The following is a 19,513-nucleotide window of genomic DNA, read 5'->3' on the forward strand; positions in this document are numbered from 1 at the left end:
AGGGGCCAAAGGTGGCAACGTGCCCATGAGACAGCAGGGTGGAAGCATGCCTGTGAGACAGCAGGGTGGAAACAGTGGAAGATCTGCAGCCAAACATGGTAGGGGTACACCGTCTGCTACTCAGGAGACTACCTATGAGGAACACACTAGGAGTGCATGGGTTCATCAGCAGAAGAAAGCTGTCTTTCCTTCCCATCGACTTCAATGTCATCTATTGCTCCTGATCCTCCTCCTACACCTCGTAAGTTGTTTCCACAGAAATTGATCACCGAGGCGATTCCAAATAGACAACAGTATGCGTGCACTCATCCAACGGTGCAAAAGCTGAACGTGCACCTGGCCAAATTGCTGGTACTACAATCTTTTTCCATGTACTTGACTCTGCACATTTCAGAGAACTGATGGCTTGTGCCCACTCAAGGTGGAGAGTCCTAAGCCGACATTACTTTTCCAAAAAGCTCTACCAGCCCTGCACACATACGTTGAGCAGCAGGTGGGACAGTCCTTGGGCGTTGTAACTATGGTCAAGGACAATATATGTCGTTCACATCCAAGTGGGTAAATATGGTTCTGAACCAGGCAAACCAGCATCTTGGCCAGGTAATGGCAATGCCGAATCCACATTGTAATGCTGCCTTACTCTGCCTCCTCATCTTCCACCTTGTCCTCAACCTCCCCTCTAGGCACAGTTCGCAGTGGTCCTCCAGCATATCACCTATGCAAAGCTAGGCGTTGTCAAGCGGTTCTGCATCTGGTCAGCTTTGGTGAACAGAGCCACACCGGGGAGGAACTGCTCCGCGTCATCAATAAAGAAATTGAACACTGGCTGTCTCCTTCCCACCTGCAGATAGGAACCATGGTTACCGATAGCGTTAAGAACATTTTTTCTGCGCTGCATCATGGAGGGCTGACCCATGCCCTTGCATGACACAAGTCTTCAATCTCATTGTCACCCGATTCCTCAAGTCTTACACTGAACTGCAAGAGCTGTTAAAAATGTCCAGGAAACTGTGCATGCACTTTAGCTACTCTTACCATGAAAAACATGCCCTTGCTTAAGTTGCAAAGGCAAAATGCTCTTCCCCAACATCACTTCATATGCAACGTTTCCACCCACTGAAACTCCATGCTCCATATGTTAAACCGCCTGTATGAGCAGTGGAAGGCAGTCAATGATTTCTTAATGCAGCAGGTCTACTCCCCAGTGTAATTTCCATGTTAGCCAGTGGCAGCTCATGCATGACACGTGCCATTTGCTCAGGCCCTTTGAGGAGGCCACTTTATTTGTTAGTCGGCAGAACTATCGATCATTCCACTCCTTCACGTCCTGGAGGGGATGTTGACAAATCTAATTGACGAGGGGACAGAAGACATGTCACCTACATTTCACGGCCACCTGATGCTGGAGGAGGATAAATTGGCAGAGGAGGAGGAGGTTTTAAGCATCCAGGAATTACAAACAAGTCCTGTGGAATCCATGCTTGGTTCATTTTAGTGAACGTGAGCTTGTCCACGTTGGCTGTGGAAAGGTGGATGCGCCTGTCCATGATCACACCCCCTGCCGTGCTAAACACATGTTCCGACAATACACTTACCGCAGGGCAGGCCAGCACCCCTAGGCATAAAGGGCAAGCTCAGGCCATGTGTCCAATTTGGAGACCCAGAAGTTAAATGGGACAGACCCATCAGTCAGTACGTGCAGACGTGTACACACATACTCTTAGACCATGTTGCTGAAACGCTGCCTCCTGCTAAGACGGTCAGTATCAAATGGTGGTGCTCGATGTTGTGGCGTGCTGACAAAGCTTTTCCACATTTTGGTCATGCTAACCCTCCCTTCTAAGGTGGTGGCGGTGCCCCAGCTTCATTGGCGACTTCCTCCTCCACCTCATGCTTCCACTGAGCCCCTGCTGTCAGGAGGGAATGCCGTCAGTATCACGTCTACCAGCGTATGCTTTTATTCCAGTGGTGGAAGTAAGGACGGCCCGTTGTTCCTGTAACGGGGATCCAGCAGGGTGGCTACCCAATAATCAGCACTGGTAACAATCAGGGCAACTCAGCGGTCATTGCGCAGGCAGCATGAAGTCGCTAATGTTTGCCAGGCTGCCCAGAGGCAACGACAAACTGTTCTCGTGTGGGAGGTGTATTGTCTGTGTCCTCTGTATCCCCCAGCCACACTCCATTGATACCTGTGAGCTGATTTTGGTGCCACCCTGCTGTGAACGTGGTTCCTCCTCCTCATCATCATCCTCCTCATCCTCCAAAACTGTGCCCTTGCTGGACAGTTGTGTATCTGGACGATTTTGGTGCAGGACCCCCACCCTCGGAGCCACCTGTGGACGACTGGCCTGATAACTGTGGGAATGATCCCTGTTCTTCCTCCTCTTCCTCCTGTACTATATCCTCATCCATTATCGCCTGAAGCGTTTTTCAAAGAGGCATAGAAGTGGGATAGTAATGCTGAGCACAGCATCATCGGCACTGGCCATGTTGGTGGAGCACTTAAAACAGCGCAACACTACACACACATCCCTCATGGAGGCCCACTCGGTGGTGGGGAAGTGGTGCTGTTCCGCAGAGCAACTCACCCGTGTGTGCTGCAGCTGAAACTCCACTATCGTCTGCTGCTGCTCGCACAGTCTCTCCAGCATGTGAAAGGTGGATTTCCTCCTTGTGGTTAAGTCGGATATGAGGTGGTGAGCAGGAAGGCAGAAGTTAAGCTGCAGCATAGACAGGCGAGCAGCAGCAGAACACCGATGCACGCTGTGGGGTTTTTCCCCCAAATTTATGAGCTTCAGAAAAGCCTGCTGTCATTTCTCCCTAGCTGTTCTGAAGTTGGTGGTGCAGGTGTTGCACTGACGCGAGCAGGAGGTGGAGGCACCGAGAAACGTCCAGCAATAGGACATGGCCAAACCCTTTCCGCCTCAGGCCCAGCCACCCCTACATTTACCCAGTGGGCAGTTAGGGAGATATAACGTCTCTGTCCGTACTTAGTGGTCCACGTATCAGTCATTATGTGAACCTTGTCACTGATTTTGTCCGCCAATTGTTTGTGCAGGGCAGGGATGGCACTCCTGGAAAAGTAGTGGCGGCTGGGAACCACATACCGCTGGACTACCACCATCATAAAATTGTTTGTCTCCACCAGACAGAACGGCAGCATTTAAAAGGCCAGGAATTTGGAAATGCTGGCATTCAGGGCCAGGGCTCGCGGGTGGGTAGGGGGGCACTTCCTATTTCTCTCCAGTGTTTGGGGGATGGACAACTGAACGCTTCCATGGGACAGTGTGGAGATGATTGGTGACATTGGTGGTGGAGTTGCTGTCGCATCCTCTTTTTGCGGGGTGCCAGGTGGCCCTGTCGCTCCAGAAGGGGAGGAAGAGGCCAAGACTGCAGCAGAAGAGGGAACAGGAGGAACCTCAGATCTTTTGTGGTTTTTCAGGTGTCTACTGCACTGCAGCTCATGCTTTGTAGTTAGATTCCTGGTCATGCAGGTGGTGATCAGGTTTAAAAAATGTTTGCCTCGCTTCAGGCTTTGTCTGCACGGCATGCAAACCACCCGTATCTTGTCATCAACACATGGCCTGAAGTACTGCCACATCAGGGAACTTCTTTGAGCTTGCTTTGGTGTCCTCTGTCCCTCGACCCATTGCGCAGTAGCAGGTGTACTGGCTAGGAGCCGGGCTCTGTGATTTTGCACCCTATTTAGGCCTCATGCACACGACTGTTCCGTTTTTTTGCGGTCCGAAAACCGCGGATCCACAAAAAATGGACCCATTGTAAAAAAAATGCAAAACGGACAAGAATAGGACATGTTCTATTTTTTTTGCGGGGCCACGGAACGGAGCAACGGATGCGGACAGCACACGGAATGCTGTCCGCATCTTTTGCGGTCCCATTGAAGTGAATGGGTCCGCATCCGAGCCGCCATAACAGCTGCTCGGATGCGGACCCAAACAACGGCCGTGTGCATGAGGCCTTACTATTTTGCAGTGCGTCTAGCGCTGCATGACCACCACCTCTTCCTCCGAACTGCACACGTCACTCAGATGACCTGGATGCCACGTGAGGTTTAGGACCTAATCAGCCTCCACATCATCTTCCACCCACTCCTCACCCCTGCCCTCCCTGCCGGTTTGCACAGTGCAGATGTGTTTCATCATTATCATGAGAGACGTGCTGCGGTGGTCCTCCCACGTCCTCACCCTCAAAAATAAGTGGTTGGGCATCAGTGCACTCAATCTCTTACACTTCTGGAGCAGGGCTAGGTGGATGCCCCACAGAACCCCCACCAGCAGAGTCATCAATAAGCATAATTGACTGCTGCATGAATTGGGGCTCAGACTGCTTGGCTGATGTTCAAGAGATTGAGGTGAAAGACAGAGGCCCATGGGCCGCCGGTGCCAACTCTGCACTTTCAGCAGGACCAGGTGGAAGACAATGTGAAGCAACTGGAGTCAATATCAGCCATCCAATCTTCTACCGCCTCTACTTGTTCTGGCCTCACTATTCGTACAGCGGTATTCGGGCCTACAAAATGATGCAGAACGTTCTGTCTTCTGAGTGCACCAGAGGAAGGTGTTTCATTTTGGCGCGTAGCTGGCAGATTGGCAACGTCCTCTCCCTGCAGCAGGAGCTCCACCAACGCCATCAGCACCACAGCCACATCCCTTATTTGATACTTTCCTAATTAGTTTTTACGGTCACCCACAAAATTGGCTTACAGACAAACAATTGTATTTCTGTGTCACGGTTGCAAAGGAGATGCATCTCCCCCCTAAAAATAGATTTATCATCCAGAATATTAACAGACAGATTAAGTATTCTGTTTCCATGTCAAAGATGCAAAAAAGGTGTTTTGCCCCCCCAAAAATGGGTTTATGTCACCCACAGAATTAACAGACTGATTAACTATTCTATTACAGAAAGACGGGTGCAAAGGTGGTGTTGGGAACCCCAAAAAATTGCTTTATGTCACTGACACAATTAACAGACTGATTACCTATTCTATTTCTGTGTGACAGATGCACAGGCGGTGTTTTAAACCCTAAAATGGCTCTATGACACTAACACAATTAACAGATTAACTATTCTATTAAAGTAAGACAGATGCAAAGGCGATGTTTGGAACCCTAAAAAATGGCTTTATGTCACCGACACAATTAACAAACGGATTATCTATTCTATTACAGTAAGACGGATGCAATTCTATTTCTGTGTGACAAATACAAAGGCAGTGTTTTTTACCCCAAAAAATGGCAACAGGTTACCCACAAACTTAACAGTAGAGATGTTGCGAAATAAAATTTTCCTTTCGCAAAAGGTGAACGCAAATTTCCGCAAATGTTCGCGAACGGGTGAACCGGGCGAACCGCCATAGACTTCAATAGGCAGGCGAATTTTAAAACCCACAGGGACTCTTTCTGGCCACAATAGTGATGGAAAAGTTGTTTCAAGGGGACTAACATCTGGACTGTGGCATGCCGGAGGGGGATCCATGGCAAAACTCCCATGGAAAATTACGTAGTTGACGCAGAGTCAGGTTTTAATCCATAAAGGGCATAAATCACCTAACATTCCTAAATTGTTTGGAATAACGTGCTTTAAAACATCCAGTGTGTGTAAACGATCAGGTATGATGTTGTATCGATCAGGTAGTGTAAGGGTTACGCCCGCTTCACAGTGACAGACCAAACACTGACAGACCAAACTCCCCGTTTAACACACCACAAACAGTCCATTTGCACAACCGCAAACTCCCCATTTGCACAAGGTTGGATACCAAGCTAGCCATGTCCCGTTCCTTTTCCTCACTGACGTCATTGAAGGTCTCTTCCTCCACCCAGCCACGTACAACACCAAGGGTCCCCGAAAGGTGACAACAAGCCCCCTGGGATGCCTGCTGTGGTTGGTCTTCCACCTCCTCAAAGCCACCTTCCTACTCTGACTCCTCTTCTTCAGACTCCTCTCTCTGTGTTGCTGCAGGTCCAGCAATCGACGACGACAAGGCTGCTTCTGGTGGTGATGGTGACCAGACCTCTCTTCCTCTTCATGCTCATCTACGGCCTGATCCAGCACTCTTTGCAGGGCACGCTCCAGAAAAAATGCATATGGGATGAGGTCGATGATGTTGCCTTGGGTTTGACTGACCAAGTTTGTCACCTCCGCAAAAGGACGCATGAGCCTACAGCCATTGTGCATGAGCGTTCAGTAACTCGGCCAAAAAATACCCAGCTCCGCAGAGGCTGTCCTCTTTTTTTTTTATTAATAAAATCTGTTCTTAACAGTTTAATCCCTGTTACGTCCCCTATCAGGGGCTGGTGTTTGGAATAGATTTTAGGAACCGGGAGATGGAAAAAGATGGTTGGTCGGTCCTCTTACTTCCAATTTGGGGCACTGCGCGTGCGCCGTGCAATGTACTGTGCCACCCTATATGAGTGGTGTGTTAAGTAGTACTATTCTTATCAGTTTAATCCCTGTTACGTCCCCTATCAGGGGACGTGTATCGAATAGATTTTAGACAACCGCAAAGAGTTGTCGATAGTTGACACACTCATGACATAAATTTTATTCCTCTATGCGTCAATCTTGGTGTAGTGATGACTGTGCTCGTGTGCACGTTTGGGAGATTGCAGGCGCTGGCGGTTTTTCAAAGCCTATGGTCGTGCTGAGGTAGTTCAGTGACAGTTAAGTGACCCAGAAAACAATGATTCTGCCGTGTGGGCCCATTGTTGGCCTAGTAGGCTTTAATGATCACCTTAGATGATCACTAAGAAAATTTATGTTTTTTCTATGCAAAATTATCCAGCTGATCGCTTTTGGTCTGTTCACAATGAAGCAACGGCCTTATCATCTGGGGTGTGCCAACATTGCCAACACACTCATAGAGGTGATCGCTTCATTGTGATACGCAAGCCCCTTCACCACAACAAGGTAACGATCACGAAGGGGAATTGACACATGTATGTGCCTTTTTTTTTTTGTTTTGTTTTTGCAGCCACAGTGCAGCACCAGAGGCCTGAAAAATTAGGTATTGTTGCAGCCGAAAAAATTTATGTTTTCCAGGCAGAAAGTGCACTAAAACATTGCGGCTTGAACCCTAGTTGGTGGCTTGAACCCTAGAAGTCACGCAAGTCATCCGGCATGCAAAGATTAAATACAGCAGCGTGTGGATCATTTTTAGCCCAAGGCATCTCATCAGGCCTTTTTTAGTCAAATGCATCCCCCACTGTCAGTCCCTTCGGGATCCATGCCTCATTCATCTTAATAAACGTGAGGTAATCTAGACTTTTTTGACCTAGGCGACTTCTCTTCTCAGTGACAATACCTCCTGCTGCACTGAAGGTCCTTTCTGACAGGACACTTGAAGCGGGGCAGGCCAGAAGTTCTATCGTAAATTGGGATAGCTCAGGCCACAGGTCAAACCTGCACACCCAGTAGTCAAGGGGTTCATCGCTCCTCAGAGTGTCGATGTCTGCAGTTAAGGCGAGGTAGTCTGCTACCTGTCGGTCAAGTCGTTCCCTGAGGGTGGACCCCGAAGGGCTGTGGTGATGCATAGGAATTAAAAATCTCTGCATGTCCTCCATCAACAGCACGTCTGTAAAGCGTCCTGTCCCTGCCGGCGTGGTCGTGGTAGGAGGAGGATTACTTTCACCTCTTCCCCTGTTAGATTCCCGTTGTGCTGTGACATCACCCTTATACGCTGTGTAAAGCATACTTTTTAACTTGTTTTGGAACTGCTGCATCCTTTCCGACTTCCGGTAATTCAGTAACATTTCAGCCACTTTCTGCTTATACCGGGGGTCTAGTAGCGTGGCCACCCAGTACAGGTCGTTCTCCTTCAGCCTTTTTATACGAGGGTCCCTCAACAGGCATGACAGCATGAAAGACCCCATTTGCACAAGGTTGGATGCCGAGCTACTCATGTCCCGTTCCTCATCCTCACTGATCTCATTGAAGGTCTGTTCTTTTCCCCCAGCCACGTACAACACCACAGGTACCAGATAGGTGACAACAAGCCCCCTGGGATGCCTGCTGTGGTTGGTCTTCCTCCTCCTCAAAGCCACATTCCTCCTCTGACTCCTCTTCCTCAGACTCCTCTTCCAGCGTTGCCGCAGGTCCAGCAAGCGATGCTGATAAGGCTGTTTCTGGTGGTGATGGTGAACACAACTCTTCCTCTTCACGCTCATCTATGGCCTGATCCAGCACTCTTCGCAGGGCACGCTCCAGGAAGAAAACAAATGGGATGATGTCGCTGATGGTGCCTTCGGTGCGACTGACTAGGTTTGTCACCTCTTAAAAAGGACGCATGAGCCTACAGGCATTGCGCATGAGCGTCCAGTAACGTGGCAAAAAAATACCCAGCTCTGCAGAGGCTGTCCTAGCACCCCGGTCATACAAATACTCGTTGACGGCTTTTTCTTGTTGGAGCAGGCGGTCAAACATTAGGAGTGTTGAATTCCAACGTGTCGGGCTGTCGCAAATCAAGCACCTCACTGGCATGTTGTTTCGCCGCTGAATAACGGAAAAGTGCGCCGTGGCCATGTAGGAACGCCTGAAATGGCCACACACCTTCCTGGCCTGCTTGAGGACGTCCTGTAAGCCTGGGTACTTATGCACAAAGCGTTGTACGATCAGATTCAACACATGTGCCATGCACGACACATGTGTCAACTTTCCCAAATTCAATGCCGCCAACAAATTGCTTCCGTTGTCACACACCACTTTGCCGATCTCCAGTTGGTGCGGAGTCAGCCACTGATCCACCTGTGCGTTCAGGGCAGACAGGAGTGCTGGTCCGGTGTGACTCTCTGCTTTCAGGCAAGTCAACCCTAAGACGGCGTGACACTGTCGTATCCGGGATGTGGAATAGTCCCTGGGGAGCTGGGGGGGTGCAGTTGATGTGGAGCAAGACGCAGCAGCAGAAGAGGACTCAGCCGAGGAGGTTAGCGAAGAGGATGGAGTAGGAGGAGTAGAGGAGGTGGCAGCAGGCCTGCCTGCAAGTCGTGGCGGTGTCACCAACTCCTCTGCAGAGCCACGCATTCCATGCTTGGCAGCCGTCAGCAGGTTTACCCAATGCGCAGTGTACGTGATATACCTGCCCTGACCGTGCTTTGCAGACCAGGTATCAGTGGTCAGATGGACCCTTGCCCCAACACTGTGTGCCAGACATGCCATGACTTCCTTTTCCACAATAGAGTACAGGTTGGGGATTGCCTTTTGTGAAAAAAAAATAATCGGCCGGGTACCTTCCACTGCGGTGTCCCAATAGCTACAAATTTTCTGAAGGCCTCAGACTCCACCAGCTTGTATGGTAAAAGCTGGCGGGTTAAGAGTTCCGACAAGCCAGATGTCAGACGCCGGGCAAGGGAGTGACTCTGTGACATTGGCTTCTTACGCTCAAACATTTCCTTGACAGACACCTGGCTGTGGGCAGATGAGCAGGAACTGCTGAAGGTGAGAGGCGGAGTGGCGTGTGGTTGAGAGGGGGCAAGGAGGACAGCAGTGGTTGACGTGGCTGAAGATGCTGGATAAGGAGGAGGATGGTGGCTTTGAGTTTCTGTGCTGCTTGTACTCATCATGTGTTGATCCCATAGGCGTTTGTGATGTGAGATCATGTGCCTTTGCAAAGCAGTTGTACCTAGGTGGGTGTTGGACTTCCCATGACTCAGTTTCTTTTGGCACAGGTTTCAAATGGCATTGCTGTTATCAGAGGCAGACACACAAAAAAAATGCCACACTGATGAGCTTTGCAATGACGGCATTCTGGTGGTGGCAACAGCATGCGTTGATTGGCGCGCTGTCTGGCTGACCCCGGGTGCCGATACATGCTGTCTGACTGTGCCACTAGCTCCTTGCGACGACCTCCCCCTGCTTCCAACTCGTCTCCTCCTCCTCTCTGTCTCCCCATCTGAACTTTTCCCCTGTTCTTCTTCTCTTCGAGCGGGCACCCACGGACACATCGTCATCATCAACCGCTTCACTTGTATCTGACAACTCAGCAAAGGAAGCAGCAGCGGGTACAACATCATCATCATCACACCGTACGTCCATGTGTGTAATGCTGCCTGACTGAGACATATCCCTGTTATCTACATCCTCTGGCAATAATGTTTGTGCATCACTCATTTCTTCCAACTGATGTGTAAATAACTCCTCTGACAGATCAAGTGAAGCGGCTGTGGTGCTAGTGTTGGTGGTGGCGGCGGGCGGGCGAGTGGTAACTTGAGAGGTGCCCAAAGCTGAGCTGGAGGAGGATGGTGCGTCAAGGTTCCGAGCGGAAGCTGTAGAAGATCGGGTGTCCTCTGTAAGCCAGTCCAACTATGTCCTCAGAACTTTTCGAGTTCAGGGTACGTGGCCTCTGAACACTGGGCATTATTCTAGGGCCAAAGGAAATCACAGCACCACAACCACGATGGCCCCTGCGGGGGGGCCTGCCTCTGCCTGTCATTTTTTTTTAGATTAGTGGTACTATGCGTGCAAGGTACTGTGCCACCCGATATGAGTGGTGGGCAGTGGGCACAGTTTAGTCTGTGGGCCTGACACTCACTGGCAGGCAACTGCAATTATATTACAGAGAAAAAATTAAATGACTTTTATCTGCAAGGTACTGTGCCACCTGATTGAGTGGTGGGCACTGGCAGTGGGCACAGTACAGTCAGTGGGCCTGACACACACTGGCAGGCAACTGCAACTATATTACAGAGAAAAAAATTCATGACTTTTTTATCTGCAAGGTACTGTGCCACCCGATATGAGTGGTGGGCAGTGGGCACAGTACAGTCTGTGGGCCTGACACTCACTGGCAGGCAACTGCAATTATATTACAGAGAAAAAATTTTATGACTTTTTTATCTGCAAGGTACTGTGCCACCCGATATGAGTGGTGGGCACTGGCAGTGGGAACAGTACAGTCAGTGGGCCTGACACACACTGGCAGGCAACTGCAATTATATTACAGAGAAAAAATTAAATGACTTTTTTATCTGCAAGGTACTGTGCCACCCGATATGAGTGGTGGGCCCAGTACAGTCAGTGGGCCTGACACACACTGGCAGGCAACTGCAATATATATATATATATATATATATATATAAATAAATAAAAAAAAAACAGACTGATGTACCAGCCCTAAAAAGGGCTTTTTGGGGTGCTGTCAGGATGCTGTCCTTACAGCAGATGAGTCTTTGAGGACTGGAGTGGACACAGAACACTGGCCTAGCTAACGATTTCCCTATTAATTCAGCAGGAGCAGCACTCTCCCTGCTCTAACTAACACTGCAGCTTCAGAATGAATCTAAGATAGATGCTGTCCTTGCTTTTTGATAGGAGGTGGGAGGGTCTGGGAGTGAGGGTATGTTGATTGGCTGGAATGTGTCTACTTACTGTGAGGTACAGGGTCAATGTTTGCTCAATGATGATGTATAGGGGGCGGACCGAACATCGCATATGTTCACCCGCCGCGGCGAACGCGAACAAGCGATGTTTGCCGGGAACTGTTCGCCGGCGAATAGTTCGGGACATCTCTACTTAACAGCCCGATTAAGTATCTTATTTCTGTGTCACTGGTGCAAAACAGGTGTATTGCACCGATCAAAAAGGTCTACAGGTCACCCACAGACTGAACAGCCACTTTAAAAGCCTAACACTGTCCCTCATTGCAGCAGCGTCCTGTCCCTACACTAGCTAGAGCAGAATGGCACCGCAACATGTGATCCGGCATTCATGCATGCAGGGTCACATGTTGCGCCGGCCAATCAGAGCAATGCCAATACTAGGCATGACTGTGATGGCTTCCAAGTGCCTACAGTTTAAAAGCTAGTTGATTCGCTGCGCTGCAGCCTTCCATAAAGCTTTATTTAAAATCCAAACACCGAACAGGGACAATGACTTTCGCGCCAATGGCCATGTTCAGGTTCGGGTGCCCGGACACCATAATGTTTGGTAGGAACCCGAACATTATGGTCCGGGTTAGCTCATCCCTAACTGTTACAGTCTCATAGACTTAAAACTTCAATGATAGTCAATGGCAATGACACAAGTTTTCACACGTAGCAACATAGCTAAACCAGACATTGAAAAGGTCAGTCTGTCTGGTTTTGGTGGTAAACAAGTTTGACTTTTTCCCTCTTCTTTAGCCCCTTCCCGACCAGCGCCGTAATAGTACAGCGCTGCGGGAAGTGACTTCCCAACCAGTGCAGTAATACTATGGCGCGCTGATTGGGCGGGTGCAGGAGCTGCGCTCACCCGATCAGCTGCAGGGGACCATTAACCCTCACTCTGCCGCAGTCAGCCCTGACCGCAGCATGTGCGGGGTGTGTGGATGGAGGGAGGTCCCTCCCCTTCCCCATCGGGTCCCCGTGCTGCTGTGACGGGGACCCGATGGCGGGGAAGGCAGCCCGATGCCTGCCTTAGGCATCAGGGCTGCCTTCCATGTAAGCCTGCGAGATCCAGATCCCCTGGATCTCACAGGCAGGAAGTGTATTACAGTGTGTAATACACTTACAGCTAATGCATTACAATACAGAAGCATTGTAATGCATTGTACAGGGGATCAGACCCCCAAAAGTTAAAATAAAGTTTTGCATAATAATAATAAAAAAAAAAAAAGTTTCAAGTAAAAGAAAAAAAGCGTTCTTTTCCCAGAATTAAGTAATAAAAAATTGCAAAGAAAAAGAAAAGTGTAAGTATTACGTATTGCCGTGTCCGTATCGACCGGCTCTATAAAAATATCACATGATCCACCCTGTCAGGTGAATGCATAAAAAAAAAAAATATTTGCTAAAACAGCCATTTTTGGTCACCTTCCCTCACAAAATGTGTAATACCAAGCGATCAAAAAGGCGTATGTAGCCCAAAATGGTAACAATCAACCCGTCATCCCATCCCACAAAAATTAGACCCTAACTAAGACAATCGCCCAAAAAAAAAAAAATGGCTCTCAGAAAATGGCAACACAAAAACAAGATTTCATTCTGTTCAAAAATGCATTTACTGTGTAAAACTGAACAAAAATAAAAATAATAGACATATTGGGTATCATCACGTCAGTAACAACCTGTTTTATAAAAAATATCACATGATATGCCCCCTCAGGTGAATTCTGTAAAAAATAAAATAAAAAAACTATGCCAAAACATTTTTGTCAACTTGCCTCACAAAAAGTGTAATACCAAGCGATCAAAAAGTCTTATGTACCTCAAAATTGTACCAATCATCCCACAAAAATTTAGGCCCTAGAGAAGATAATCTGAGAATAAAATGAGAAGATAAACACCAGAATTTTTTTTTAAAAAAAGGGCAGTCATAAAATGGCAACACAAAAACAAGATTTCATTCTGTTCAAAAATGCATTTACTGTGTAACACTTAAGAAAAAGAAAAATAATACACATATTGGGTATAGCCGTGTCCGTAACAACATTCTCTATAACAATATCACATTATATGCCCCCTCAGGTGAATACTGTAAAAAAAAAAAAAAAAAAAAAAAAATAGGCCTAAACAGCCTTTTTTTTTCACCTTGCCTCACAAAAAGTGTAATACCAAGTGGATCAAAAAGTTTTATGTACCCTAAAATGGTACCAATGAAAAGGTCACCTCATCCCAAAAAAAATGAGCCCCCACATAAGACAATCACTCAAAAAATAAAAACCAATGGCGCCCATAAACCAATCCATCAAATTCTGCGCTGCAAAAGCCATATGGCGCTCCTTCCGTTCTGAGTCCTGCCATGAGCCACGACAGCAGTTTACCACCACATATGGGGTGTTGACGTATTTAGGAGAAAATGGTTAACAAATTATGGGGTGCTTTTTTTCCTGTTACCCCTTTGGTAAATTTGGGGCTAAAGCAACATTTTATTGGAAGAAATGAAACTTCATTCTCACACCCAAGTGTTTCCAAATTCTGTAAAACGCTTATAAGGTCAAAGTGCTCAGTACAACCCTTAATATATTCTGTGAGGGGTGTAGTTTTCAAAATAGGGTCACTTTTTGAGGGTTTCCGCTGTAGGGGTATGTCAGAATCTGTTCAAATACAAAATGGTGCCCAAAAACCATTTTAGCAAAATCTGTCTTCAAAAACCATATGGTGCTCCTTTCATCTGAACACTGCCATGTGCCCCTACAGCAGTTTAAACTAACTGAAAAATATCTTTAGAAGAAGGTTTCCGTCTCAATTCATTAATTGTGATTCACTGCCTGTAAAGACGGTTAAAATAAAAATAATAACACCTTTTATTCTTGTATTATTTAAAAATTGTCAGTGATACCATCCCCTCATGGGAACAAACAAGCAAATAATAGAGGGGTAATGTTTCTGTACACGGTGTGTGCAACAATGTATCACACCACCGTGTTCTGTGTATCAGAAACTGACATCCAGCAGAGGTCATTAGATATAAACACCTCAATTACACTGGCTACAATGTTGTTGAGCCAAGTGTGATCTGGATGTAAATTCCCCTCCACACAGATATACTTTCCAGGGTGAAATCCAGCGGTTTTAGTAGGCACCACGATATCTGTGTGATAGTCTGACTCAGAGAGCACAAGTCCTGGGTACGGATGTTACTCACACAATAATAGAGTGGGTGCCTTTAGTGAGTTCAGACTAGCACAGTGTCTGCAAAATATCTCCTCACAAGGAGTGTTGGTTTTTGTAGTCACGTGTACTTAGGCGTCCTTTGGAGGCTATACAAAATAACCCAAGGACTCTCTGAACTCTGGGTGAATAGACATCCTGTAACTGAGTTGTTCATTCTCACCAGGATTTCACCCTGGTAAACATATCTGTGTGGAGGGTAATTTACATCCAGGTCACACTTGGCTCAACAACATTGTAGCCAATGTAATTGAGGTGTTTATATCTACTGACCTCTGCTGGATGTCAGTTTCTGATACACAGAACACGGTGGTGTGATACATTGTTGCACACACCGTGTACAGAAACATTACCCCTCCATTATTTGCCTGTTTGTTCCCATGAGGGGATGGTATCACTGACAATTTTTAAATAATACAAGAATAAAGGTGTTATTATTTTTACCTACAGCAGTTTACCACCACATATGAGTTATTTCTGTAAACTGCAGAATCAGAGTAATACATATTAAGGTTTATTTAGTTGTTAACCCTTGCTGTGTTGCAAGAAAAAATTGATTTGATTGATAAAAAATTGACAAAAAGACATTTTGAAATTTCACCTACATTTTCCTTTAATTCTTGTGGAACACCTCAAGGGTTAACAAAGTTTGTAACATCAGTTTTGAATCAGTTGAGAGGTGTAGTTTCTAAAATGGGGTCTTTTATGGGTGGTTTCCATTATGTAAGCCCTTCAAAATCACTTTATAACTGAATTGGTGCTTAAAAAATGGTTTTGGAAATTTTGTTGAAAATTTGAAACATGGCTTCTAAACTTCTAAGCTTTCTAACGTCCTAAAAAAATAAAATGACATTTACAAAATGATGCCAACATAAAGACATATGGGGAATGATGACTGATAACTATTTTATGAGGTATTACTATCTGTCTTAAAAAGTAGAGAAATTAAAATTTCGAAAATTGTGAATTTTTCAAAATTTTTGGTAAATTTGGGATTTTTTTATAAATAAAGGAAAAATATATTGACTCAAATTTAGCACTGTCATGAAGTACAATGTGTCCCCAGAAAACATTCTCAGAATGGCCTGGATAAGTAAAAGTGTTCCAAAGTTATTACTACATAAAGTGACACAGGTCGGATTTGCAAAAAATGGCCTGGGCGGAAAGGTGAAAACTGTCCCGTGGTAGAAAGGGTTAAATAGTATTGTACCAGCTTCTCATTCAAAGTCCCTCAAAGTCGATCAGTATTTGTTAAACCTTTACACAGAGCCTCTCAAATACAGTGAAAATGAACAGGATATACAATCAAAACATATAGAATGCAGTTACACAGTATTAATCAGTGCAAGTTAACCCTTTCAAGTGAAATAAAGTAGTTTATAACTTTGCATGGGGGAAGGGACAGCCCTATTTCCATATATAGCAACTTTAGTCTGCAGTCTGTGATGAGCAGTTTGTCACTCCCCACCATCCAATGCCTGAAATTATGGAAAGCCACTAGGCCCAGGATAAGGGAGAAGGTCACCTCCTATCGCCACCCTCATCCTATCCCTGACCTAACCGCATGAGCGAACCCAGATGGCTCATGCCTGGGGCCCTACTGACCCTATCGGTCCCTGCAATATGGAAGTTAGGAATAAGAGACAGCCGATTCATCCACAACATGAATAAATCAGAGTCTCCCACAGGCCTAGTAACAAGGAGGAGACGGCAAGCAACAACAGAACGGCAGGTAAGTGTCCTGTGGCCAGATGACCACAGTCAACAGAACGACAAGCTCACTTACTGGAAGCCACAGCTTGCTGTCTTGTAGTTCCCCCTCCGGGGAACCCCAGGGACCCCCTTCCGGAGGTACAACTAACAGGACATGTCTAGCAACCATGCGGGATCATCCACATCATAGACAAACCACACATGGAACAAACAACTAGTCAAATATCAACCCATAAGTGCAGCACCACACATAACAACAATGGGGAAGAGTAGACATAGGCAAGGACCTCGATGTCCCACAACGAGGCCCTCAAGGACAGGGCAGCTGGAAATGCCCAGAAAAGAGCATTGCATCAAGCCCCAATAAAGGCTGAAGTGAATCTGACCTCAAGCTCTCAACACAAAGACTATAAGAGCCAAGAAGCCACACCCAGCTCCACCTAGCACACACCTTAACCCTGTGTTCACCAGAAGGGAAGGGAAACAGCCTTAAAAGGAAAGCGCACACACATGCATAAACAGCAACACGTTGCCACCGGCAACCAGCATGCGAAAGTGCCACAGTAAACAACATCCAAACCGTGACACAGTTTTCTTCAGCCGCATACTAAAGAAACCACTCAGCACTAGCAACAGTATTTGCAGCAAAACCTTACCCTACAGGTGCTGGCATACTTGGACTGCACCCTGTCACCCATAATCCAAGATCCCCTGGACTACTGGGCAGGCAAACTTGAAGTGTGGCCGCAACTGGTTGAGTTTGCCATGGGCATGCTTTCCGTCCATCCAGTAGTTTATTTTTCCGTTCTTCTGATACATCAGTAGAACAGAAAAACCTTTTTAAAAAGGATCCTGTATTTTGAGAATCCATAAGGCCTCTTTCACATGGTCATTATTTGGTCAGTATTGGATTAATATTTGTAAGCCAAAAGCAGTATTGGGTCCAAAACACAGAAGAGATTTAAATATTTCCATTACATTTTATCTCTGTTTTGGACCCACTCCTGTTTTTTGCTTACAAATACTGAATAAATACTGATGCAAAAATACTGACCCTGTGACAGAGGCCGTTAAAGTCCTGTATGCTTTTTTTTTCTTGATCTGAAATTGATTTCAAACATAAATGGCAAAACCGGATGGAAATTGAGCATAAGACTTATTTCACAGGGTCAGTATTTTGCATCAGTATTTAATCACTGTTTGTAAGCCAAAAGCAGGAGTGGGTCCAAAACACAGAAGAGATGCAAATATTTATATTAGATTTTATCTCTGTCTTGGACCCAATTCTGGTTTTGGCTTAGTTACTGATGTCTGAAAGGGGCTTTATGGATGCTCAAAATACTTTTGTTTTATTTTTCTGTTCTGATGAGCATGGTGCTCATGGGCAGTACAGAACATAACTCAAGACATGAAGAAGTATTTGACATTGATGACTAACCATGCTGACTAAACAAGTCAGGGCCAAAGTGACAAACACTAACCAGGATACTAAACAGAATAGCAGGGTGCCATTCATACAAAGCTAGAAATCATGTAATGGCATAGCACTTGAAATCCACTCACAAACCGCAAAAGCAAGTATCACTCAACACGCTGAAGGTGCCAAGCTGGAACCCACTCACACACACCAACACAGGATCATGGCAGACCCATAACTACAAAGTAGTAACATAGCAAGCAACCTGCACATAGCTTTTCTGCAGACAGAAGAGAGACTGATGTCCCAAGCATATCACCCACAGGTCTAAATAGCAATTAGGACACCTGACCACCTGATGTTCAGACACTTAGACCAGGGAAACATTAACCCTTTCACCATAAACAAATACAGGGTGCATACGAGTCGCAGGTAACTGTTCACACATACCCACAGAATTCCACAGCCAACAGCTGTGACAGTGAACCTTACTGTCACAGTGATTGTCAACTCAGCAAAAGAGTTTAATTCTTTAATTGTTACAATATTACAGGTTATAGTTGCTAGAGATATTTTGATTGACAGATTTTCATAATGATTTGTTCATAATAGTACATCTGCAGCAAACCGGGAGGAGCCGGTGCAGAGGATGGGAGTGGTAGTGGTCCTGATAAAGTTTTGTGTCACTTTATACTTCCTCAGACTGTTGCTCCCTAGGGATCAATGCATTGGAAATGTAGTACTGAAGAATGAGGCTAGAAATAAATGTAACAGTCTTTTTACTAACTACAACGTAGAACTTCAAATACATTCAGTAGCAGCAGATTTGAAGTGCAAAACTTCTCTGGCATCAGTAAAGATTATGGAGGCAGTTTGGATGGGCAGCACTTAGGTGGTACTGGCCTAGTAACGTTCTGGGAGATGGGTGTCTTAGCAATAGTTCCTTTCTTTTCAGCAGTGCCTTTAATACTTGTTGTAGCAGTTCACTCTGCTGTCTAACATCTCAAGACTTGAGGCTTGGAGTAAGCAGATCTCTCTTGAGATTCCTATTTGAAAGCAGGAGCTCTGAACTAAGCTTCCTCATTATTATTTTATTTTTAGGGGGAAAGATTAAAAAAAAAAAACCTTTAACATTATTTTGTAGAATTTATTTATGGCATTCACTGTGTGGTAAAAATAACATACTTTTGTTATGTGGGTCACTACAAAGATGATGATGCCACATTTCTGTATATTTTTTTTACTATTTTTTACTTCCTCCTGCAGGCTGTCAGCTCTGCAACTCCTCCTCCTCAAGAAAAAAGGGGATTGGGGCAGCTGCTTTAGCTGCTGATATCCCTGGTGTGGTATGGGTTTTGTATTTTATTTAAGCTGGAATTCCATGTTTTCAAACAATACTATAATTATAGCATTATCTTCACTACATGGGAAGATATCACTGTTACAAATGGGATGCAGCAAATGGAGCTGAAAGTGAAAGTAAACGTAAAAGCAGGTTTTACAGACATTATTCCCAATGCAATTTCTAACAGTGATATCTCCTGCTTATCTTGGGCTAATGCTGTCATTTTGGTCTTGTATGAAAGCCTGTGTGCAGCAATATTTGTCAGGCCGGCTCTCAGCATATTTGCCGTGCTGCGGCTGGATCTCCGCCGGTCCTCATTATAGTGAATTGGTCTGGATGGACTTCTAGCAGCGTATGGCTGCACACGGTAGTTATGGATCCCAGAGGCTGTTCCCCTGCCAGAACCATTAACGCCAGTGTGAAACAGGCCTTAAA

General features: G+C 46.0%; 1 protein-coding gene across 1 annotated transcript in view; it reads left to right on the forward strand.

The window, feature by feature from the left end:
• Window positions 1-19,513, forward strand: part of LOC120993757 (NADH-cytochrome b5 reductase 1) — a 372,914-nt gene that overhangs the window by 297,798 nt on the left and 55,603 nt on the right. The gene's annotated exons all lie outside the window — the stretch shown is intronic.

Source organism: Bufo bufo, chromosome 3, assembly GCF_905171765.1.
Source record: "Bufo bufo chromosome 3, aBufBuf1.1, whole genome shotgun sequence".
Lineage (NCBI taxonomy): Eukaryota > Metazoa > Chordata > Amphibia > Anura > Bufonidae > Bufo > Bufo bufo.